Source organism: Ursus americanus, chromosome 29, assembly GCF_024610735.1.
Source record: "Ursus americanus isolate L20-20 chromosome 29, mUrsAme1.1.p, whole genome shotgun sequence".
Taxonomy (NCBI): domain Eukaryota; kingdom Metazoa; phylum Chordata; class Mammalia; order Carnivora; family Ursidae; genus Ursus; species Ursus americanus.
Genome location: NC_142155.1, coordinates 17,648,167 through 17,669,824, shown reverse-complemented (window position 1 = coordinate 17,669,824; position 21,658 = coordinate 17,648,167). Strand labels below are relative to the sequence as shown.

General features: G+C 39.0%; 1 protein-coding gene across 1 annotated transcript in view; it reads right to left on the bottom strand.

Moving 5' to 3' along the window:
• Positions 1–21,658, bottom strand: part of EYS (EGF-like photoreceptor maintenance factor) — a 1,472,906-nt gene that overhangs the window by 227,795 nt on the left and 1,223,453 nt on the right.

Below are 21,658 nucleotides of genomic sequence, written 5' to 3'. Positions count from 1 at the left end.
TAGACCAAGTACTGGCCAATGGGATGTTAGGAGAAATAGCATGTCCTACTTCTAGAATGTGTCCTTAAACTCCTTTCCTCTAACCCGCTCTCTGGAATGTGAACGTGCTGTCCATTTCAGGCGATGAGTGAGTAATGTCCTAGAGATCGCTGAGCACCGAGATAGCCTGGGCCCCAGTCATGCCTGCCTTAAACTGTTACATGAGAGAGAAATAAACCCCTTGTTGACTGTTATTTGGGCTTCACTGACAGCAACTAAACACATATCCTAATTACTACATAAGGAATAACTTTTTGATGAAGACATTTTACAATCTTTTTTTCAGAAAGTTTCTCAGCATGTTTTACAATCTTTTCCTCAGGAGGCTGTTTCTCCACACTGCAGTGAATTAGGACATTGCCTTAAATGAAAGGAGATAAAATATAGGATGATAACATGGGATCATACATACATCCGTATGATGACTTTCTTCAGATGTGATCTTTATAATATTAATCAATGTACTTAGTTCGTAGTTCTGTGAAAGGTAAAATGAAATAGGGTAACTCACATCAAGGGGTTTTAAAATGGAGCCAGGAGGCCACTAGGACATGGGCCATATGCATGTTCTCACTGGTAGAACCATGAACTTTTGAACTGGGTCAAAACACAAATATTCCAAGGACTCAACCCAAACACCAGCAACTTGCTACAGTAAAGACTTTGCTTAGGGGTGCCTGAGTGGCTCAGTCGTTAAGTGTTTGCCTTTGGCTCAGGGCATGACCCCAGTGTTCTGGGATCGAGCCCCGCATCGGACTCCCTGCCCTGCTGGGAGCCTGCTTCTCCCTCTCCCACCCCCCCTGCTTGTGTTCCCTCTCTCCCTGGCTGTCTCTCTGTCAAACAAATAAATAAAATCTAAAAAAAAAAAAAAAAAAAAAGTAAAGACTTTGCTTAGTGATAGCCTTGGCAACCAATTATATTTAACCAAGATTAGCTTTCTGCCAACAATATCAATAAAAAATTCTTCGTAAACAATGTATATAAGCATTTCCGTTCTCTTTAGAAACCCCTCACTTTTGCACCTTAATGGGACACTATCTAGGCTGCTACTCAAATCGATGTACCCTGAATTGCAATTCTTTGATCTCAAATAAATGTTTTTGCTTAAGTTTTGCTCCCTGACAATTTTAGGTTGACAGTTCCTAGGACACCTCTGATAGAGTTTGGAAAGACGGCAGACCATGTCCATCTTCTATCTAGAGACTTGCAATGCACACGAATCTTTTAAAGTTCTGTAGTACCTAAATGTGTTCCACTCAACTAGAGTCCCATGGAACTCCCTTTGGGAAACAGTAATCCAGAAGGGACTAGATCGGTTTGTGTTGACACTGTGTATATTTTTGTGAGAACAAAAACTCGAACCTGAATAAAAAAATAAAATCCATGCAGGACTGAGTTGTGTTACGCGGAAGGTTTATTGGACAATCTCTGCTTCTCTTTTCACTAGCTCTTTGATTTTGATCTTCTGACCGTGGTTACTTTAAGAACCCAACAGGCACCTTGAAAGGCTTTCTTCCCAGCCTCTGGGCTCTTACTAGGTCAGAGGTCTCTTCCTCCACCACAATAGCCCCAGGGAGAGCTTTTCCCTTTTTCCCTTGTCTGTGTCTCCATCCTTGCTTTCTCTACCCAGAATTTGTTTTGAATGGAGTTCTTGCTTGCTTCTTTCTTACCAGACCTTGGCCTCAGGCCAACTCCAGTCTTGGCTTCCAGTGCCTTAGCCTGGCCGGTACCACTCAGCTTGAGCTAATGGAGGGGATTTGATATTTAGCAAGGTCTTTTAGCTGTGAGAAGGAAGGAGCGATGGAAGGAATTAAAGCTGTCTAGGAGAAACACTGCTGAGATTCCAGACTGGTCCACTAGGTCTTTGGATCACTGTTTGGGTCAACTCAGGGGCACTGGAGCTGCCCTGTCTGTCTGAATTGAGCTCAGTACCCCTGCAGAAGGAAAGACTGAAAGATCTACTGGGGAGTTTCAAGACCTGGAAAGGCTGCAAGAAGAGGTCAAGATTCATCACTTAGTCAGAATGGAATTCACATGCAGCACAGAGCCAGCCCGTTGGTGGCGGATCTTTATGCTGGTTCTTCTTTTTCCCACATCACATTTTCCCCTTTTTGATTAATCTCTTCCTTCTGCTTAACATGTTTAGGTCCTCCTATAAAGACACTGACTACAACTATGGGCCCAAGGAGATAAAAAATCAAGGCATTCGAAAACTTTCTGTGGCTGGATCCCAACAAGGATCTTGACAAACTCTGGTCAGGCTCCTCTGAGCTCACTTCTGGACTAAGCCTCAAACTTGGCCTATAAAACCTGCAGACTCCCTCTCACCCCATGCCTTCCCCGCCCTCTAGGCGCGCGCGCACACACACACACACACACACACACACACACACACACACACACACACAGAGAGACTTGAACAAACACTGGCATGGTATCTAGCAGCTTAAGGCCACATCCCTAGGATGAGTCTAGTGCTCCTTAAGATGCCTGCCTGCTTTTTTGAGAAAGACCGTGAATTCAGGAGAATTCACCGTTTGCTCCAGCCCAAACTGGTAAAAGGCAGACAGGCCACTGAATTCTCTCATACAGCAGTGACTTTAGAAAACTATAATTATAAATCCTTTCTCTGACCCTTTGAGCCATAAATCTTCTACCACCTAGAACTGCCTCTTCAAGGACCCGAGAGCCACACTGAAATGCAAACATTCAAGGGGATAATGTCACTCTTGCTGCTGTCTGGTGTGCACCCTCCTCAAACTTATCTCACTGCCTTTTGTAATAAACATATGAGAAGTGTGTTTCTTCTCTGGATAAGTGCCATTGAACAAACCTGGAGGTTCTAGTCACATGGGCCAACTCCCTTTACAATGCTCAGTGCCTTTCCTTTAGCACCTCCCAGCCTTTGAAAGGGCTCCTGCCTTTTGTTTCAGCCAAGTTGAGTTCGGTTCATGCGGATTTCTTTTCCTGTTGCAATTGTTATTATTGAATAACGCCTACCCTTACTGCTTTAACTAGAGTCTAGCTTCGTTTACCCTTGACAGAGTGTTGTTTGCCTTCAGCTTCTCCTGACCTCCACATGCTCTTGACTTGTTCTCATTCCTCCCTCATTTTCATTTCTTTTTCACGGAATCCTGGAAGTGCGATGGTCAGACTCTACTGACAAAGACCAAACCTTGTTCACAGTGAAGCACCATAGAGGGTGTGTGTCGCGCTGTGGCTGGGTGAGAGTCATTAGCATATCATCTGATTTCTTTCTGGAAGATTGACTCAACTGTTAGGTAAGACTTAATAAAAACTCATTTTCTCTAGGCTCTTTTCTTTCTCCTTACCTCAACCTTTTCTGTTCTTCCTGCTTAATCTTTTTGCATCAGGGGTCTTTCTCTTTCTTTCTTTCTTTCTTTCTTTCTTTCTTTCTTTCTTTCTTTCTTTCTCTTTCCTTTTTTGATTTTATTTATTTGTCAGAGAGAGAGAGAGTGCACGAGCACAAGCAGGGGAGCGGCAGGCAGAAGGAGAAGCAGACTCCCCGCGGAGCTGGGAGTCCGACTGTGGCTCCATCCCAGGACACTGGGATCATGACCTGAACTGAAGACAGACACTTGACCGACGGAGCCACCCTGGAGTTCCTACATTGGGGGTTTTCAATGATATTTGATGTATGAAATAAAATGCAAACCTTCTGAGCTCTGACTTTCCCCTTTCCACAGCGGCTCAGGAGAACCAAAGGAAGGCTCAGCTAGGAACTTCCAGGGACACTGCTCTGCCTGCGATTCCGGGTGGAGGCTAATACTGTCAGTTGAGGACAGACGTGATTGGGTTTCTTGCTGAGTGCTTCGTGAGAACCAGTGTGGGAGTGGGATGACTTGACTGGATGTCTTGCCAGCCCTGGTGCGGCTCTTTGTGGGAGGGACAGCTGGCGTGACCACTAAGAAGCTGCAGGGCTTAGGTGAATATCCAGCCACCCTTCTGTAATTCCAGTTCATGACTGTGGATCTTCTGGACTTCCCTGTCCATGCTTATATGCCCTTATGTGGCTGTGGTTGTTAAGGACAGGCTACCAGAAAGGCATCTTTGCCAGCTGGACAAGTGCACGGAGACTGAGGAGTAAAGCACCAATGACAAACCCCAAACTTCCAAGTGGACATTCTTCATCCCCAAACTGTAGGTACCTCTAGGAAATCCCGTAGGATGTTAAGAAAAAAAAAAAGTGTAAACACCCAGTAAATATTTATGCTGCAGGCACTGTGTTAAACACTTTATAAATATTATCTCATTTAATCCCCTCAAGCTCCTCTGTGGTTGGCTCCATTACTACCTCTATTTATGAAGAAAATGTAACCGAGAGGAGGTTAAGTGATCTGCTAAAGGTCAAAGGCCTAACAAGTGGCTGAGCAAGGACTTGAACTCACGATCTGTCTCTACCTCTCCAATTTTACATCCTTACCAGGTGATCTCTTGGTCACACCACTGGGCTTCTGGCTCTTGCTACAAAAGCCAAGCACATTCTGCTCTGACACCTGAGCACATGCTGCTCCCTCTGCCCGGGACTCCCCTGCCCTCAGGTAACACATGGGCTTCTCGCTCCTTCCTCCCAGGTCTCCCCTGACTAGCACTCTTGAAGTCTTCCAACTCTCCTATCTACAATGTTATCTCCCCCCTCCTCCCTTGCCAATCTTATCTCCAAATCCTGCCTTATTTCTCCCTCTAGCGATTATTTTTTTCGGCCTGGACCACTGCCCTGAAGTCTAGGCTGTGATGACCAACTGCCAACTTGACATCTCCACTTGCCTATCTACCCGTCTCCTCAAACTCACTAGAGCCATGTCCAAAAGGGAGCTCCGATCCCCCTCCCACCTTCCCCCAGCCTGCTGTGTTCCTCATTTCAAGGAATGGCAACGCTATTCTTCCAACTCCCCAGGGCAAAACCTTTGAGTCACTTTCCAGGTCTTTCCTTTCCTCACCCCTCCTGCCCAATCTGTCAATAAATCCTGTTCTCTACCCTCAAGGTAAATCCTGGCTCCAAGCCCCTCTCCCCGGCTCTCGGCTGCCTCCTGGCCTAATCACCATTGCTTCCCACCCAGATTAGTGCAATCATCTCCTCACTGAGCTAGCCTGCTTCTGCTCTGGGCCTTTTCAGTTTGTTTTCCACACAGCAGCCAAAGCGAGCCTCTTAAAATATTAGTCAGACCGTGTCTCCTGCTTTTCTCTCTTCAAAGAGATTTCACAGTTTTATGCTTATCTTCCAAGCTAATGGTTATCAAACCTAGTATTTCAAGTTCCACACATGACGTTTCAAACAGCTGCTGTGAAGAGGCCTGGTCCTTGAGAACGAAGTCAAAAAACTTGTGCCAGGTGTCAGCACAGAAGGGCGCAGCCAACAGGGGTTGGTTCCTTGTCTCTTCTCAGGACAAAGGAAAGGCACATATCAGGAAAGGCACATATCAAGAAAGGCTGGGGTACAGATGGAGGAGGCGGGGACCAAGGAGGGGGTGGTTCCGTGACCCTCTGAACAGCTGCATTTTCTCTTATGGCTGCTTGGGAGGCTTTCCCTCATTTGCATCGACCTTCAAAACATGGAGCTAAAAATCTGTCTCTGGCTACCCCACTCCCCCTCAAGTGCTTCTACCTCCTTCCTGTTCACCGTAAGAACAGGTGCTCTTCCTCTCTGGAAAGGATTCTCAGCTGAGGGAGCCACACATGCGTGTTTTGGGTATGTCCTTTTTGAATGTTTCAGTGATAGGAGACGTCCAGCTACTCCCCTTGCCAGCTGTGTGATGCATGTCACATCCTGTTCTCCTTTTGGCAAAAATGGGTTTCTCATCTGTAGAATGGGTACATCATTTGCTCTGTCTGGTACCATGCGTTTCAAACGAGGTAACAGGATGCAAGAGTCGTTTGAAGGTATTAGATGTGTACAGTTTTCATTTGTAATTGACTAAAAGTATTACATAATAAAAGAGAAAAGAAGTTGCTGAAAACAGGGGGTGGGGGACACAGGGAGAAGCCTGTGAAGGGGGACAAGCTTTCATCTATCAGATGAATACGGTCTGAATAAGGTCTAATGTAAAGCATGGTATCTATAATTGGATAATACTGTTATTGTATAATTGAAATTTGCCAGGAGAGTAGAACTTAAAAGTTTTCACCAAGAAAAGAAAAAGGTAAGCATGTGAGGAGATGCACGTGTTAACATGTTAAGTAACTGCATGGGAGGAATCCTTTTACGATGTATACATATATCCAATCGCCACTTTACACTTTAAATATCTTATAATTTTATGTCAGTTATGGCTCAATAAAGCTGGATTTTAAAAACAAAATAAGAAAATACAGCACTTATAATCTATTTAAATATATTTAATTTATTTATTTGAGAGAGAGAGAAAGAGAGGCCACGTGAGCACCAGCAGAGGGAGAGGGAGAAGCAGACTCCCTGCTAAACAGGGAGCCCTAAGCGGGGTTGGATCCCAGGACCCTGGGATCATGACCTGAGCCAAAGGCAGACACCACCCAGGCGCCCCAGCACTTACTATCTGTTAGATCCTTCTACAGTAGGTAACGAGACTTATCTCACAAACAGAAGCACAGGGCTCCTGGAGTTAACAAGTTGCATTGCTCCCTTCCACAGCAACCCCTCCCAAGAGCATTTACTGAAATTTGAGACTTTTCCCCAAGATTTCTAGGACCTTTACAGAGAAAAAGAGAATAGATGTTTTTCCAGCTTGAGACCTGTTCTGAACTTTCTTTTTATAGTTCGATAATGCTTCCATTAATTTTTAATTTTTAATCTGATTTTTAAAATATTTGTTTTTCAGAGAGATCAATGGGGCACATCATTGTCCTCTCACTTTATCTTTGGGCCTCCGGAGGAGAGATCACTTTTACTCTCTTCATACTTTGCCTGGTTTTCCACCACCAAGTGGCAGCACCCAGGAAGCCTTTGCCAGATCCTCACTTGCTTTGACTTTCCTGTAGCATTTGGGGCCATTTCTTTTTTTAAAAGATTTGATTGATTGATTGATTGATTGATTGCTCTCAGTAACAAAGAACCCATGGCTATTCTCAGGGCAAAGCAGAAAGAGGACATTTCCTGCTTCACACTGCTTTTTTGTTGGAGGCCTGGGGGAAGAGAAAGCAGGAGCCTTTTACTCTCTTCATACTTGGCCTGGTTTTAAATTTATATATATATGTATGTATAAAATATTATATATATATATGTATGTATACACTATTTTTATACATATATTTATATACAAAATACTTATACATATGTGTGTGTATAAATTATTTTTATACATACATTTATATATAAAATACTTATATATGTGCGTTTACAAAATATTTTTCTACATATATTTATATATAAAATACTTATATATATGCTTTTACAAAATATTTTTATACATATATTTATTTATAAAATACTTATATGTTCATGTATAAAATATTTTTATACATATATTTATTTATAAAATATTATCATTTACATGTATTTTTTGTTTTTGTCTTTCTGCTGAAGCCAAGTATCAGAGAAAATTAACTCTTAGCTAGTGACTGAGCAGAGCCAACAACCCAACATCCAAGCTTATATTGCCTTCAATTGTCAGTGTTCTTTTCTCAAAATTGAGATTGCAATATGTCTCCGAGGTAATAAATTTAAAATTTTAATATACCCAATTTTACGAAGAAAATACGTTTTATCATCGTTTTTGAGAAATGGGACACTTGCAAAAGAGATTTGGAAACTGTCCCTATAATTACTGTATTCTGTGAGAAGTATGTATTTAATATCTTAAGGTTGCTTCTTTGGGAAGGAGTAGACAGACAGGAGAGGTTTTACAAGGAAAATAGCAAATAAAGCAAAGATTCCATTTTCAGCACGAAAAGCATTTCCTCTGTTTTGTCCAAAAATCTCAGACTCCTAACAAGACTTAGTAATGCAAATATTGGCTTCAAAAGAGGAGACTTTTTCTGTAATTAGGGCTAGTTCTGAAATCTGGGGCACACCTTCTTTCAAGAAATGCATTCTTGGCTCTAGAGAATAAAAATGTAACCGAATCTGACTTTTCCAGTGGGCTCTTGTCCCTGGAAAGCTCCATGATGCAGCTGGCAGCTGGCAGCCAGGGCTAAAGGTGGTGAAATCAAGGGAAAGAAACCTGCATCTAGCCTCTAGGTCTTTCCTCTGCTTAAAGTGGTTTCCATGCCCAACTAGTTAAATAAAGCACAGATAAGAGCATTGCTTTGCACCCTACAAAAAAATGCTATTTGATCTATACCATGTGGGCATAATAAAAATACTTTGTTTTGCATGGTTTCAACTAGGCAATTTGTGAGCTTATAGCAAATTGAATGTTGAGTTTGAGTTGTGTGAATTTGGAAAATTTTATGTAAATTGTGGAGTTAGGTTTCTTTCCCTGAGAAATGTAATTTTGTGTATGGCAGGCATTTTTCAGGATCTGCAACATTTTTAGTGTGAGAACTGGAACACTTGGCATACTTTGTTAAGAATAAGAAAGAGCAGTACCAACTTTGGTAAATTCTACTCTTTATAATTAAATCAGCCATAGTTGTTTTCCCTCTAGAACATTCTGTAAACTTAAACAGCACTGAGTTCAGTCTAATATGGTCTCCTGGCTTAGAAAAAAATGTCATTGCATTCAATGGAATCTAAAGGTTTGACTGATCTAAAGAAATATAGTCCTGCTTATCAGATCCCATGAAAAATACAAATGGTAAGTCGGGTTTTCTTTTTAAAAATTAATACTTCATTAAATGACACTGTATTCCAAAAACTGAATAGAGTCAACTCAGTGCCTCTTAATGAAACTTAAAGTGTACATATTAACCCAACCCCATATTTACCCTGAAAATATGTCAACAACTTATGGAAGATTTGCTGTGAATGAGATGACCTTTTTCAAACAATTTTTGAGTTTGCATGTGGATCAGCTATTTTGACAGATAAACTCATTCTTGTTAATCTAACACCAAACTGATTCAAATAAATAACTGGCTTGATTGATGCTCTTCATTGAGTTGGCTTGAAACATTTGGCCAATTGACTTCTTGTCAATACCAAGATACTTCTTGGTATTGGGTAGTCACAACTAAAGAAGTTCATTAACCAAGCCAGCTATTTTTAAAGGCTCTGTGAACCATCAGTCGGTCCCTTTCTAGGCTCCACGGAGCACTTCTCATCAACCAGGAAATTGGTCAATCTGACCAGCAGTTTTAGAACATTCAGATGTTTATTCAGCTAGCAAACCGTGACTGATTTTCCTATTTTTTCCCACTGATACAAAGAAAACAAATAACTCTTTACTGAGGTGCTCTCTTCCATCTCTAACACAATGTATTCTATTTCTGAAGAGATGTTAATCCATGTTAAAACGAATTAACAGGGTAAAGGGGCACAGTCAGTATTCAAGAGGACAGGTACACCGTAGAATAGTACACAGAATCCTGAGGATTCATTACAGTCAAGAATTCAAGAAGTATTTATTGAGCATTGAACGTAATAGGTGTAAAAGATAAGACATAATGTCTGTACCTTTAGTTTCAGCTCAATAGAGGGAGTTAAAATAAGCATACCAATGGGATGGAGGCCACAGGCCAAAGCACAGGGAAAGGACATTTAATTTAAGGTATGACTTTGGCCATGTTAAACTATGGTTTTGTTCTCTTATATCTAAAATTGGCCAATAATAGCAAACTCACATTGCTGCAAGATTTCAAAGAAAATGCCTATGGGAGAGAACTTTTGTAGTAGAAACCTACACAAACTTACTATCGTATATGCTACATGCACACATGTGTCGGTATCATACGTATATGTATACTACATATCAGACTATGTATACTACATACGTATACTACATATATGTATACTATATGTTACGTATAAAAAAGGGAAATAGAATACGATGGGATTTCAACAGCACTGGTATCTGGAGAATTTATAAGACTGATGATTTACCTTCGTTCCCCTCCCCTTCTTCCTTCCTCACTAAATTGATGGTCAAATTCTTTAATTATTGTAACTGTGATGGAATACAATTAGGAATGGAAGCGTGTTTCCAGGACCCTAATAGGAATTCTGTCATTGTCAACCCAGTTTCCCTGTCCATGGAAGACTTCTTCTTGCTAGACCAAAAGCAAAATCCATCCACATAGTAAATTATTGAGGAAGTGGGGAAGATGAAAGAGGAAAAGGAAAACAGTTGGCACTTGGAAGGTGCACAGAGGGTCTTCTGACAAGGGGCTTAAGGACAGCTGCGCTGCAGCAGCTGTGGGGGAGAAAAAAGTGAGTAAGAGAGGACTGGGAGTTTCACTAAGTTGTGCTGTGGATAATGTGTTTGGATTTCTTTTACTGTCCTACAAGGTATTTCAGTAAATAATGCAATTTATTTTTCCTTACCTTTGCTATTTGGACGGTGTTTCATAAACATAATTCCAATACTGAACCACATGGGTTTGGATAGATTCAATACTGAAAGTATTTCATAGGTGTTTACCACGTACTGGGCCGGTATAGCATCTGTGTATGCAAAGATCAGCAAGAAGGCCTCCACCCGCAAGAGGTCAAAGGGTCTATAGTACAGATGAGTGTGTGTGCAATGAGTGAAAACAAGTGTTTGGGTGATAAGGTGGACGAGATAAAAGGTTTTACGTTAGACGTGTGTTCTTAAAATATGGCGGCAAGGGGTGTTCAGGAGTGTTGGGGATGGTGGACACCAGGAAGATCATTACAGCTCCAGAGATGGTTCCTGACCAACCTAGGGAGGTGACAATGGAGGAGGAGAGACGAGTGGTGAAGAATGAAACCATGTGCTATTTTCTCCTAGACACTCTGAGCTGCTAAAATTTTTCTGTGCATCTATTTAAGGTTCGATTCACAATGTAGATAAGACAAGAAGGTTGGAGAGATTTCCTCATGATTTTAAAGATGACTCCAGCACACGGAGAAAATCAGAGGACAGTCTTCTGCAATATGTGGAGTACAAGATTTCTTAAGGAGGAAAAACTAGAAGTGTGCTATTACATTGCTAAATGCTTATTAGGTCGTTACTAACTTCCTTCATAGCTGAAACTTGAACGCTCATGTTTGCAGTAGATGCTGTCATTTCACAATGAAACGTGCAATGTGTCTACCATAGCTGTGAGCATGTGAGTAATCTAAGCATTCCGTGTGACACGAGGCAGATGATGCATCATGACTAACGAGGGATACATTCCATCCTGGTAGTTTTAATACAGCAAAGCAAGGAGGGAAAGAGGATCAAGCCAAATACACAGTACATTTTTAAAAATTGTGTCTTTTATTTCATGTACTGTACTTTCTGTCGTCTATGTGAACATGAGAAAGGAAGTATGAGGTGGGACTTGAATCAGGCTTCTCCTTTCAAAGTTGGTCATTAGCTTAAATAAGAGTGTTTCTGTGCCCTGGTTCATCCCTCAGTGAGGAGGAGGGGGATGGGGGAGAGGAACACAAAGGACGTTTCCCGAGTGCACACTTTGGGCCAGGTGTGGTGCTGGGTGCCTCACCTGTGATGTCACTGACCGGGAGTGGTGGGACAGGCAGTATGAAGAAGATGCTTACTGGCTGGGGTCCTGGCTCAGCCACCTACTCCTGCGAATTTGGGCAGGTTATCTCCCGTTCCTGGCAACTGACACTCCTTGAGCTTTTAGACTTACTAGGCAGGTGGCAAGGGTTTGTTTTGTTTGTTTAGTTATTTATGACCCTCACGGCATCCTTATAATAAGAGATTGTTACTGTTATTTTGAGGACATTGAGGTAAAGAGAAGTTAAAAGAGGGAGAACGTAAAGATCAAAAGCATTTGTTTCTACAGCAACAGTGCTGGCGGTCCCATCCCAGTCGGACCACTTATTAGCTGGGCTAGTTTGGGCGGATTATTGAACCTCTCTTGAGCCCTGTATAGCATGCTCTGAACAGTGCTTGGCGCTTAGGGAAGAGCTTGGTCACGTCAGCTGTTACTGTAATTCAGTGAAATGGCAGCGATCCTGTTTGTGAAGTACATTTCCTGCTGGGCCTTGAATAACCAAGAGAGGGAACAGTACCTTGTTTGTAACAAACTGAGGGTTTTAGAGGGGAGGGGGTAGGGGATGGGCTAGCCCGGTGATGGGTATTAAGGAGGGCACATATTGCATGGAACACGGGTATTATATGCAAAGAATGAATCATGGAACATTACATAAAAAACTAATGACGTACTATATGGTGACTAACATAACATAATAATAAAAAAAAGAAGACACTTTCTAAAGGCTTTGTAAAGAATGAATTTCACCTTGTATATGAATATTCCATTGAAAGAGAGCTCATTATGTCACAAAGCCATTTCTTTATTAACAGTTCTGTCACTGTTTGTATAAAAGCCATTCCTTGGGGCGCGTGGGTGGCTCAGTCAGTTAAGCATCTGCCTTCGGCTCAGGTCATGATCCCAGGGTCCTGGGATCTGGGATCGAGCCCCAAGTTGGGCTCTCTGCTCAGCAGGGATCCTGCTTCTCCTTCTCCCTCTCTCTCTGCCTGCCGCTCCCCCCCCGCTTGTGCTCTCTGTCAAATAAATAAATAAAATCTTTAAAAACAAATAAAAGCCATTCTGCGCGCGCGCGCGTGTGTGTGTGTGTGTGTGTGTGTGTGTGTGTGTGTGTGTGGTACTCGTCATTGAAGATATTCTTAAACTACGTACTAGGTTCAACATCATACGTGGATTATCGCCAGGCAGTGTCTCTTACCAGGGTTTTTGTTTTTGTCTTTTTTTGGACCCACTTACCCTCAGGGAACATTTGGCAATGTCTGGAGAAATCTTTTGTTACAACTGGTGGAGGAGAATGTTACTGACATTTAGTAGGAAGAGTTCAACAATGTTGCTGAACATCTTATAATGCACAGGCCAGCCCCTGACAACGAAGGATCCAGCCCCACATTATCAACAATGCCTATCTTGAGAAACTCGATTTAAAGTAAAAGCAGAGTGAATGTTCACTAGCTAAATAAACGGTAGATCTTGTTACAAAAACAAGGGGCAAAGGAACATTTTTTTTCCTACAATAAAGCACTGTTTTCTACAATGAAGGACTACAAAAAGATTGTAACAGTTGGTTATTTTTATGCAATGTATTCACATGACTCAAGATTCAAAAGGTATGCCAGGGTATATAGTCCAAAGTCTTTCTCCTGCCACACCCCTGGTCTACCCAAGTCCCGTCCATGGGGGAACCAGTGTTACCAATTTTTTGTTCACTTATCCAGAGGTCCTCTATGCATCTGTATGCAGAGGCACGCATGTGCACACACACACACACACACACACACACACACACACACTCAGACATACAAAGGCTATACACATTCTTTGCATTGTGTTCTTCATAATCTATCTTGGAGATAGTTTGTGTTCTACCATTACAGAAAGAGTTTCCATCTTTTTAAGGTGGTAGAGTATTTCACTGTATGGATTTCATTGTACTTTATGTAACCATTCCTCTCTCCATGGATATTTAGGTTATTTCCATTTTTTTTTTTCTGTTACAAACTTTGTTTACCTGTAGGGTAAAGCCCTACATGTAGACTCACCAAAGAAGAAAGTTTGTACTTTTGTAATTTTTACTGGATATTTTCCAAATTACCCACCATTAAAGTTGTTTCTGTTTCCATTTTGTAATTTTTCAAATTTATTCTCACTGTTTATACCTCATCAAAAAATTTCTAGGAATATATAAAAGGTGGGCACACCATATAGTATTTTGTGCCTATCATGTTCTCAGCAGTCAGGTATCCAGAATCTGTCTACAAGAGACTTTTTAAGTCTGTTTTTAATTGTGGCAAAACATGTATAACATAAAGTTTACCCTTTTAACTATTTTTAAGTGCAAAATCAGTGGCATTAAATATATTTATGATGCTGTTCAATGGTCACCACTATTTCCAAAAGTTTTCATCACTCCAAATGGGAACTCTGTATCCATTAAGCAATAATTCCCCACTCAGTCTTCCCCCAATAACCTCAAGTTTAATTTCTGTGTCTATGAATTTGTTTTTCCTAGATATTTCATGTAGGTGGAATCATATAATATTTGTTCTTTTGTGTCTGCCTTATTTCTTGTTAGCACAAAGTTTTTAAGGTTCATCCATATTGTAACATGTATCAGAATTTCATTCCTTATTTGCATTTCTAAACGTTCCATTTGCATTTCTAAACGTTCCTGAGTGATGCTGGTATGGGAGGCCACACTTTGAGAACCACTGCTACACCTTATTACAATAATAATTTTTTTACAGTTTTTTGGGTGAGGATTAAGTGGGTCAATTAATGCCAAGCACCCAGCATGGTGCCTAGTACTTGCATAGATTCAATAAATGCTGGTTAATATTTAAAAAAAAATTTTTCATTCCTTTTTAAGGCTGAATAACATTCCATTGTATAGATACTTTGTTTACCTATCTCTTGATGGACATATATATTGTTCCCAGCTTTTGGCTACTGTGAACAACGCTGCTATGAATACTGGAATACAAGAATCCGTTGGAGTCCCTGTTTTCAGTTCTTTTGAGCATATAACTAGGGGCAGAACTGCTGGGTCATATAGTAATACTATGTTTAACTTTTTAAAGGACCATTGAATTGTCCTCTGTAGTGACTGAACTATTTCCATTATCACCAGCAATGTACTAGGGTTCCAATTTTTTCCAACCCTTGCCAACACTTGTTATTTTTCATTTTGAAAACAAAATTATATCCATTGTAGTAGGTATAAAGTGGTATCTCATGGTGATTTTAACTTGCATTACACTAATGACTAATGATTTTGAGCGTCTCTTCATGTGTCTATTGACCATCTATCTGTCTTTTTTGGAGAAATGTCTATTCAGGTCTTTTGCCTGTTTTAAAATTGGGTTGTTGGTTTTTTTATTGTTTATTGTTTCTCCTCATTCATTGAGTCAAAACCTTACTCAAATTAATTTTCACCAATTCATCATAATTCTGCTTCCTTCAGAGAAGACAGAATCCTTTTACTCTAATAGACACACAGCCATTAAATTTGGTTTCCTGCCCAATTCTGGCATGACGTATTTTATCTTTTCAGGAGAATTAAGATAAAGGTGAAAAGTATCAAGGATTTTTTTTTTTTTTAAGATTTCATTTATTTATTTGACTGAGAGAGACACAGTGAGAGAGGGAACACCAGCAGGGGGAGTGGGAGAGGAAAAACAGGGCTTCCCACTGAGCAGGGAGTTGGATGGGGGGGAGGGGGAGCTCGATCATGCCCTGAGCCCAAGGCAGACGCTTAATGACTAAGCCACCCAGGTGCCCCAAGAATTTTTTTTCTGAAAGATTTCAGGTAAATTGTTCAAGGGCTAATTTGACCTCTGAATTTGAGAAAGAGTACTTGTAAACACATTCATAAGCAAGGAATGATAACTCTTAATAAAGAGGTTAATTATCACCTAAAATAGGTCAGAAATTCTTTTGCAGATATTTTTAAGCAAATTTTTCAAACCCAGGCAAAAAGCCCACACAAATTGTCAAAATTTCCTGTGTATTCAAATTCACATTGAAAACATTTAGTAGGTTAATTTAATTACATTCAAATTATGTATGACTAATAAGATAATAAAATAAACTTAGTCACTGGAAAAATAAGAAATTGTAGGTTTTCTAAAAACCCCCAGATTATATTGATAATGTTTTATATATGTAAATTCAATAGCTAAAAAGTAATTTAGACACAAATGAGATTAGAATATGTATATATTAAGTTGAGTGGACTTGCACTGTTAATATATACAGATAATCTAAATGCTTTGGTTTTAACAAATATTTAGGTATTGAGTGGCTGAGAAAAAAATCAGAAACCAATAGTACCTTTCCTCTTGAACATTTTCACAGTGCAGCTTAAATTTGTTAGGAACATTGATTTAATCAATACAAATTCAACGAAGTAAATGGAAGTAAAATGGTTCTAGATTCCTAATACATTGTCATTGGTCAGGCCTGCATTTTTTAATGGTCTACAATAGGAGTACACTGAAATTAAATGGTAGGCCAAATCCTGGGTCTATTAAGTTAAATAAAAAATAACAACAAAAATGTTGAAGAGAAAATGATTGAGGGCAGTACAAAGTAATGATATCACCAACACTACTACTGCTACTAGTACTAATTGCTAATAATCGATTGAATAAGACTTAACTAAATGCCAAGTACTAAGCGCTTTTATATACTACACATATTAACTCACAACAACCTCCAAAAGTAGGCAACATTATCTTACAGTATCCATGTTACAGATAAGGGAATGGAAGCATGGGATTATAAGTGACCAGCCCAACCTCACAAAGAGCAGATCCAGGATGTGGCCCCAAGTAACGTGGCTCTGAATCTGCATATCTTATACCAGTGGTCCCCCAATTTGTCTCCGCACTGGCATCTCCTAGGGGGTCTTACAAAAATTACAATGCTCAGGCCACACCCCCAACCAATAAATTCTCAATCTCTAGAGGTGGAACACCAGCACATGTATTTTTTTGAAACTACCCAGGTGATTCCAATGTGCAGACAAAGTTGGGAATCCTAGGTGGCCTTAAACTGTAGAGGTCAAAGAAACCATAATTATCAAGTCAGAAAATCTACAACTGGGGCATTAAGAAGGGATAATCTTAAACATACAATGAATAGCAACAAGTAATACATGGCATTCTTATACCACGAAAAAAAAAGAGTTTAAGCTGAAGCAAGAATAAATTGGATATCCCAACTATTAATATTCTACCAACTAAACAATATGAAGTAATGAGCATTTTAAAGAAAAAGGTGTCTGCTCTTTATTTGTAATGAAAGTGGTATGATGTTCAGAAATAGGTGAAAGACAATTCAAAGCTTCTTAGCATTCTCTGGATTTCAATGTGTAGTAACAGTTCAAAGTTTATGATATTCTCCAAAATTAAGTAGGCCGAAATCTTTATTCTAATATTTGAGATATAAAAAATTAATGTTTTATTGTACTTTCTTCTCCAAATGGGTTATACATAGGAAACTAGAACACATGTTGCGTGGATTCCTACTGTACAAACTGAACAGTAAGTCAGGAAAGGGAATATCAGCTACAAACTCAAATGTATGTAAGATAATCATGTTTGTTTTGCTTCTTATTGGGAACCTTATTTTGAATGCTGATTGTCATGTGCAATATGCACTGCAGAATTGTAAAAGGCTGAGAGTAATGAAAGAGCTAGAAGTCATGCATGCATGTGTGAAATTGGGCAGGTCACTTAACTTTCTGGAGCCTCAGTTCATTCATCTCAAGAATTGTCAGACTTCTATTGTAGAGGGCCAGGTAGCAATATTTTAAACTTCGCAGGCTACCTACACTCTCTTACATATTCTTCTCCTTCCTCCTCCTCCTCCTTGCAATCCTTTAAAAATGTGAAAACCATTCTTAGCTCATGGGCTGTATGAAAACAGACTGTGGCCAGATTGGCTCATGGTGTGTAATTCGCCAACCCCTGATCTAGATATTGCACTTCAAAAATGGCACAATCTAATGCACTGGTTCTCAGCCAGGGGTGATTTTTGTCCTTTTTCAGGGAACGTTTGTCAATGTCTAGGGACATTTTTGGTGGTCACCTGGGGTAGGGGACAGGGCTGTGTTATGGACCTGTAGTGTGTAGAGGCCAGAGATGCTAAACGTCCTACAATGCACACCACAAGCTCTCACAGCACTTATCTAGCCTAAAGGGCCAACAGGGCCTAGTTTAAGAAGCTCTTGACTAAGGGCTATTTTCTCTTAATTATAGGGACAGTAAAGAGATTAAGTATATTTAATCCTCCTTCATCCAGGATTGTGGTTAATTAATGTTTACTCAATCAGTGAGACAAATCTATATAACAGTACTGGAACAATTTAAACAAGCTCTGAGATTCTGCCAGCTGTACTTCCACGAAGAAAAGCCATAAAGACGAATCTGACAATCTCAAATCATGAAAGTCAAGTGCAGTTATAGCCTTAAAAAATCTATGATTCACAGAGAGGAGAAGGGAACTAAGTAGACAGTAACAGATATGGAATTGTGACATGTCAAACATGTCCAGAGCCAGACACTGCCAGTACTCTGATGATGGTTCTTTTGTTTGTAGAATATGTTTATTTTCACCTGTCCGTAAACTTGTGATATATCTTCTGTGGAATCAGGGTAAAGAATCACATAAGAGAGATACAGCTGGATCACGGAAAATGTACAGGGGAAATTCGATACATTACTCACGCCCGTAAGAGGATAATGCTCAAATTGACATTTTAATTTTTTTTCTTACTGTGTACTAACTGCATTTTCATGGCATTTTAAGTGTGTTTTTTTAAATTTTTCACTGTATTGCTTTTTAAAAAAATGTTAAATTTTCACCTCTTTAAATTCTACTACATTTAACATTATATAAAAAGTGTGATTATTAGGAAACCTGATTATGAATTTTCAGAAATTCACTCTAGCATAGTCTATTCAAATTGGATTCTAGGCTCACCTCTGAAGTTTTGGTTTGGATAGCTCTACCTCTGATCTTGTTGAAGGCATTAGTTTGTGTTAGCAATGAAGAACAGTGTTGCATGTCTGAAAAGAGTCTGAACTAGAATTCTGATTTCTACTTGTTACTTCTGTAATAACCAAACAAGTAATCTTTTAAGAGATCTTATACAGAAAATTCTGTAGTATAACACAGTAAAGTAACAACTTAGATCTATCTGGAGAGGTATGTTTGTTGCTTCTCTTTTATTCTAGATATGTAAAGATGATACATCTGTTAAGTGTGATAGAGTGGGGCGGGGGATGAGGAGTAGTGAGAGATAATACTAACGTGAGCAGTAGCTGCAACTCAGATGATGGAGAGCTTTAAAAATCGTACAAATGAGTTTGGGTTTAGGCTACTGAAAGCTGAATTTGGGAAATTAAAATAATTATATTTGTGTTGTAGTGACATTATTCCAGACATTCAGTGACACTATTTTGGAAGTGTTGTGGAAGAAGGCTTGGAGGGGCTTAGAGTTTAGGCAGTTAGGCAGGGTGACCATTGAGAAGGACACAGAAATCATTCAGGGGAGCAAGGAGTGTGTAACAAAGGCTGTTACAGTGGGAGTCAAGAGGAAGGGGGCAGATAAAGAGATAGATATTCAAGGAGTAAGAAAACTTGAGCTTGGATTGGCTATAAAGGGGATAGCAAAAAAGGAGACTAAGTAAAAACTCTCAGATTACTGATTTAGGATGCGTGAAAAACACTTTATTGACATCATCTCTTTCAGTCTATGATGTAATCTTATCTACATTCTGCAGATGAAGACACCTGGGTTAACTAACTTGCCCAAGACCATACACAGAAAAGCAGCAAAGCCAGGATTTGAACCTAGGATCATCTAATGTGAGAGCACATGCTTTCAACAGCTCTCAATGACTAGGATGCATAATACTGGAGGAAGAGGATATTTGTGATGTTAGATAAAATAAAGCATTATGTTTTGGAAATGTGGACCCTGAGATGGTTATGGAATACATATAGTCAGATCATATAATAGGCAACTAAATGATCGGAATTTTTAAATTTCGTTTTATGATACCCTCCTATATTATATTATAGCTTATTGGACTTTACAATGACAATGGCAAATATTTATATATTATGTCCCAATCTATGAAGACCAGTGACAAGGCAAGCATACTACAGAACATACTGACTGGGAAGGAGACTGTGGAAAAAGTCCTATTAACTTTTTCATTAGTCATTTTTAACTATATTACACATTAACACTTCAGTACACTTCACAAAATAGCAATTTGGGCTTTTATTCAACCACATTTACTAGAAAAGTGGGAACTAAATTAAATACAATCTAGAAAACAAATAGTGCAAAAAATTTCATGAATATTAATAGAAAACCAGACAAATGTAATGTGCTTGAATTTGTATCACAAAATGTACAATTCATTCTTTTGTGGAATTGCTATTTCCAAACACGATAGATTGCTTTAGTCACTTTAAAAAATGTAAAGTGTGAAACATTCACAGAAAAAGATAGGCTCAGATTATGAGAAATAGATTTCTTAATGAAGGAATGAGCTTTTGAATAAAGTACTCCCTTTGGCAGCATCTTAACAAGATCATATTCACTGAACATGAATCATTAGTAAACTATGAAACAATGAACAAACGCACACATCCAGATGAGATTGTAGGTTGCTGTGGATTTGTTAGAAATTCCCATCTGTCACTATTTCTGATTTTTTTACCTTGTCCTAAAATCATTAATAGGGTACACATAGTCACTGTGAATTGTATGCCTGCTGCACAACACATCAGGTTTTAATTTACTGAATGGTATTTCATTAGTTCAGATGAGTTGAAATGTGGCATTTCATTTTCTAAAACTGTGTGGGAACATTCATCATATAGATACTTAAATTATAATTTAGACAATGAGTAAAGTTTCAACATATCTGAATAAAATTGAATAAACATCCCAAATGAACTAAACTCATTTTAGATCAAACTCACTTTTTCTGATTAGTGATGGTTTAAAATCTCCACATAGAAGATTAATCTGAGGCAATTTCTACCCCCCATTTTTATTAAATGATATGAGACTAACAGAGCTGTTTTCACAAAGTAGAACATTTTTTTTTAGTGGTTTTATTTATTTACTTTATTTTACCTGATTTCCAAATACCTCATGGACAACTGAAGGAATCAAATCAGCTGGGTACTTTAATCTATACAAAATTAAAATTTTTAATTGATCATTCACTCGTTTACCTATATTGAATTCTTACTTTAATTATTATTTACTGTATTTAAGTATTATTGTGATAATTACTAAAGAAGAAAGGCGAACTGAACTCTTTTGGGTAGAAATCTAACCTGAATCAAGTGCTTACAAAACAGTAAAGTTTCTGCAGCTATCATTACTAGACTAATGCAATTTTGAAAAATAGCAAACAGCTCCCTGTTACTTGAATAGTAACCATAAAATCTACTAAGATATTTCTGGCAGAGTCACAGTTGGTTGTGACTTTGTGAAGCAAATTAAAATACATTGAAAAAGAGTAAACTCTCTTAAGATTGGCTGGAGAAAGGCTGGTTGAATTTAATGAATTATTGGTTCTCCTAATCCGAAATATAGTGTCGGTGGAGCTACTTATGATCCTCCTGCACATGGAGAAATCTACACCCCGTCTTACTTCTATCTAGGGAAGTAGATGTCAGCTTCACTTTTTTTCCTTTGGTTTGCTTTAAGTTTTAAATGTCCATTATTCATTACTTACAGGCTATGATAATTACCATTTTCTAATAGTACTGAAAATAAAAATTCCTTCCCTTTTTATAGACATACAGCTTGAGTTTTGAATAGTAGTCTAAAAGTGTTAAATTTGGTCTATTAATTTACTGCTATTTTTGTGGGACTCTAAGAATATAAGATATAACACTCACTGAAAAAGTTTTTTTTTAAAAAAGCAATGAATTATGGGCATTTGGTTAGCATTATTATATTGCACACTTAAAAAGGGTAAATTTTTGTGTTTTATGTAAATTTTTGTTTTTTTACCATAAAAAG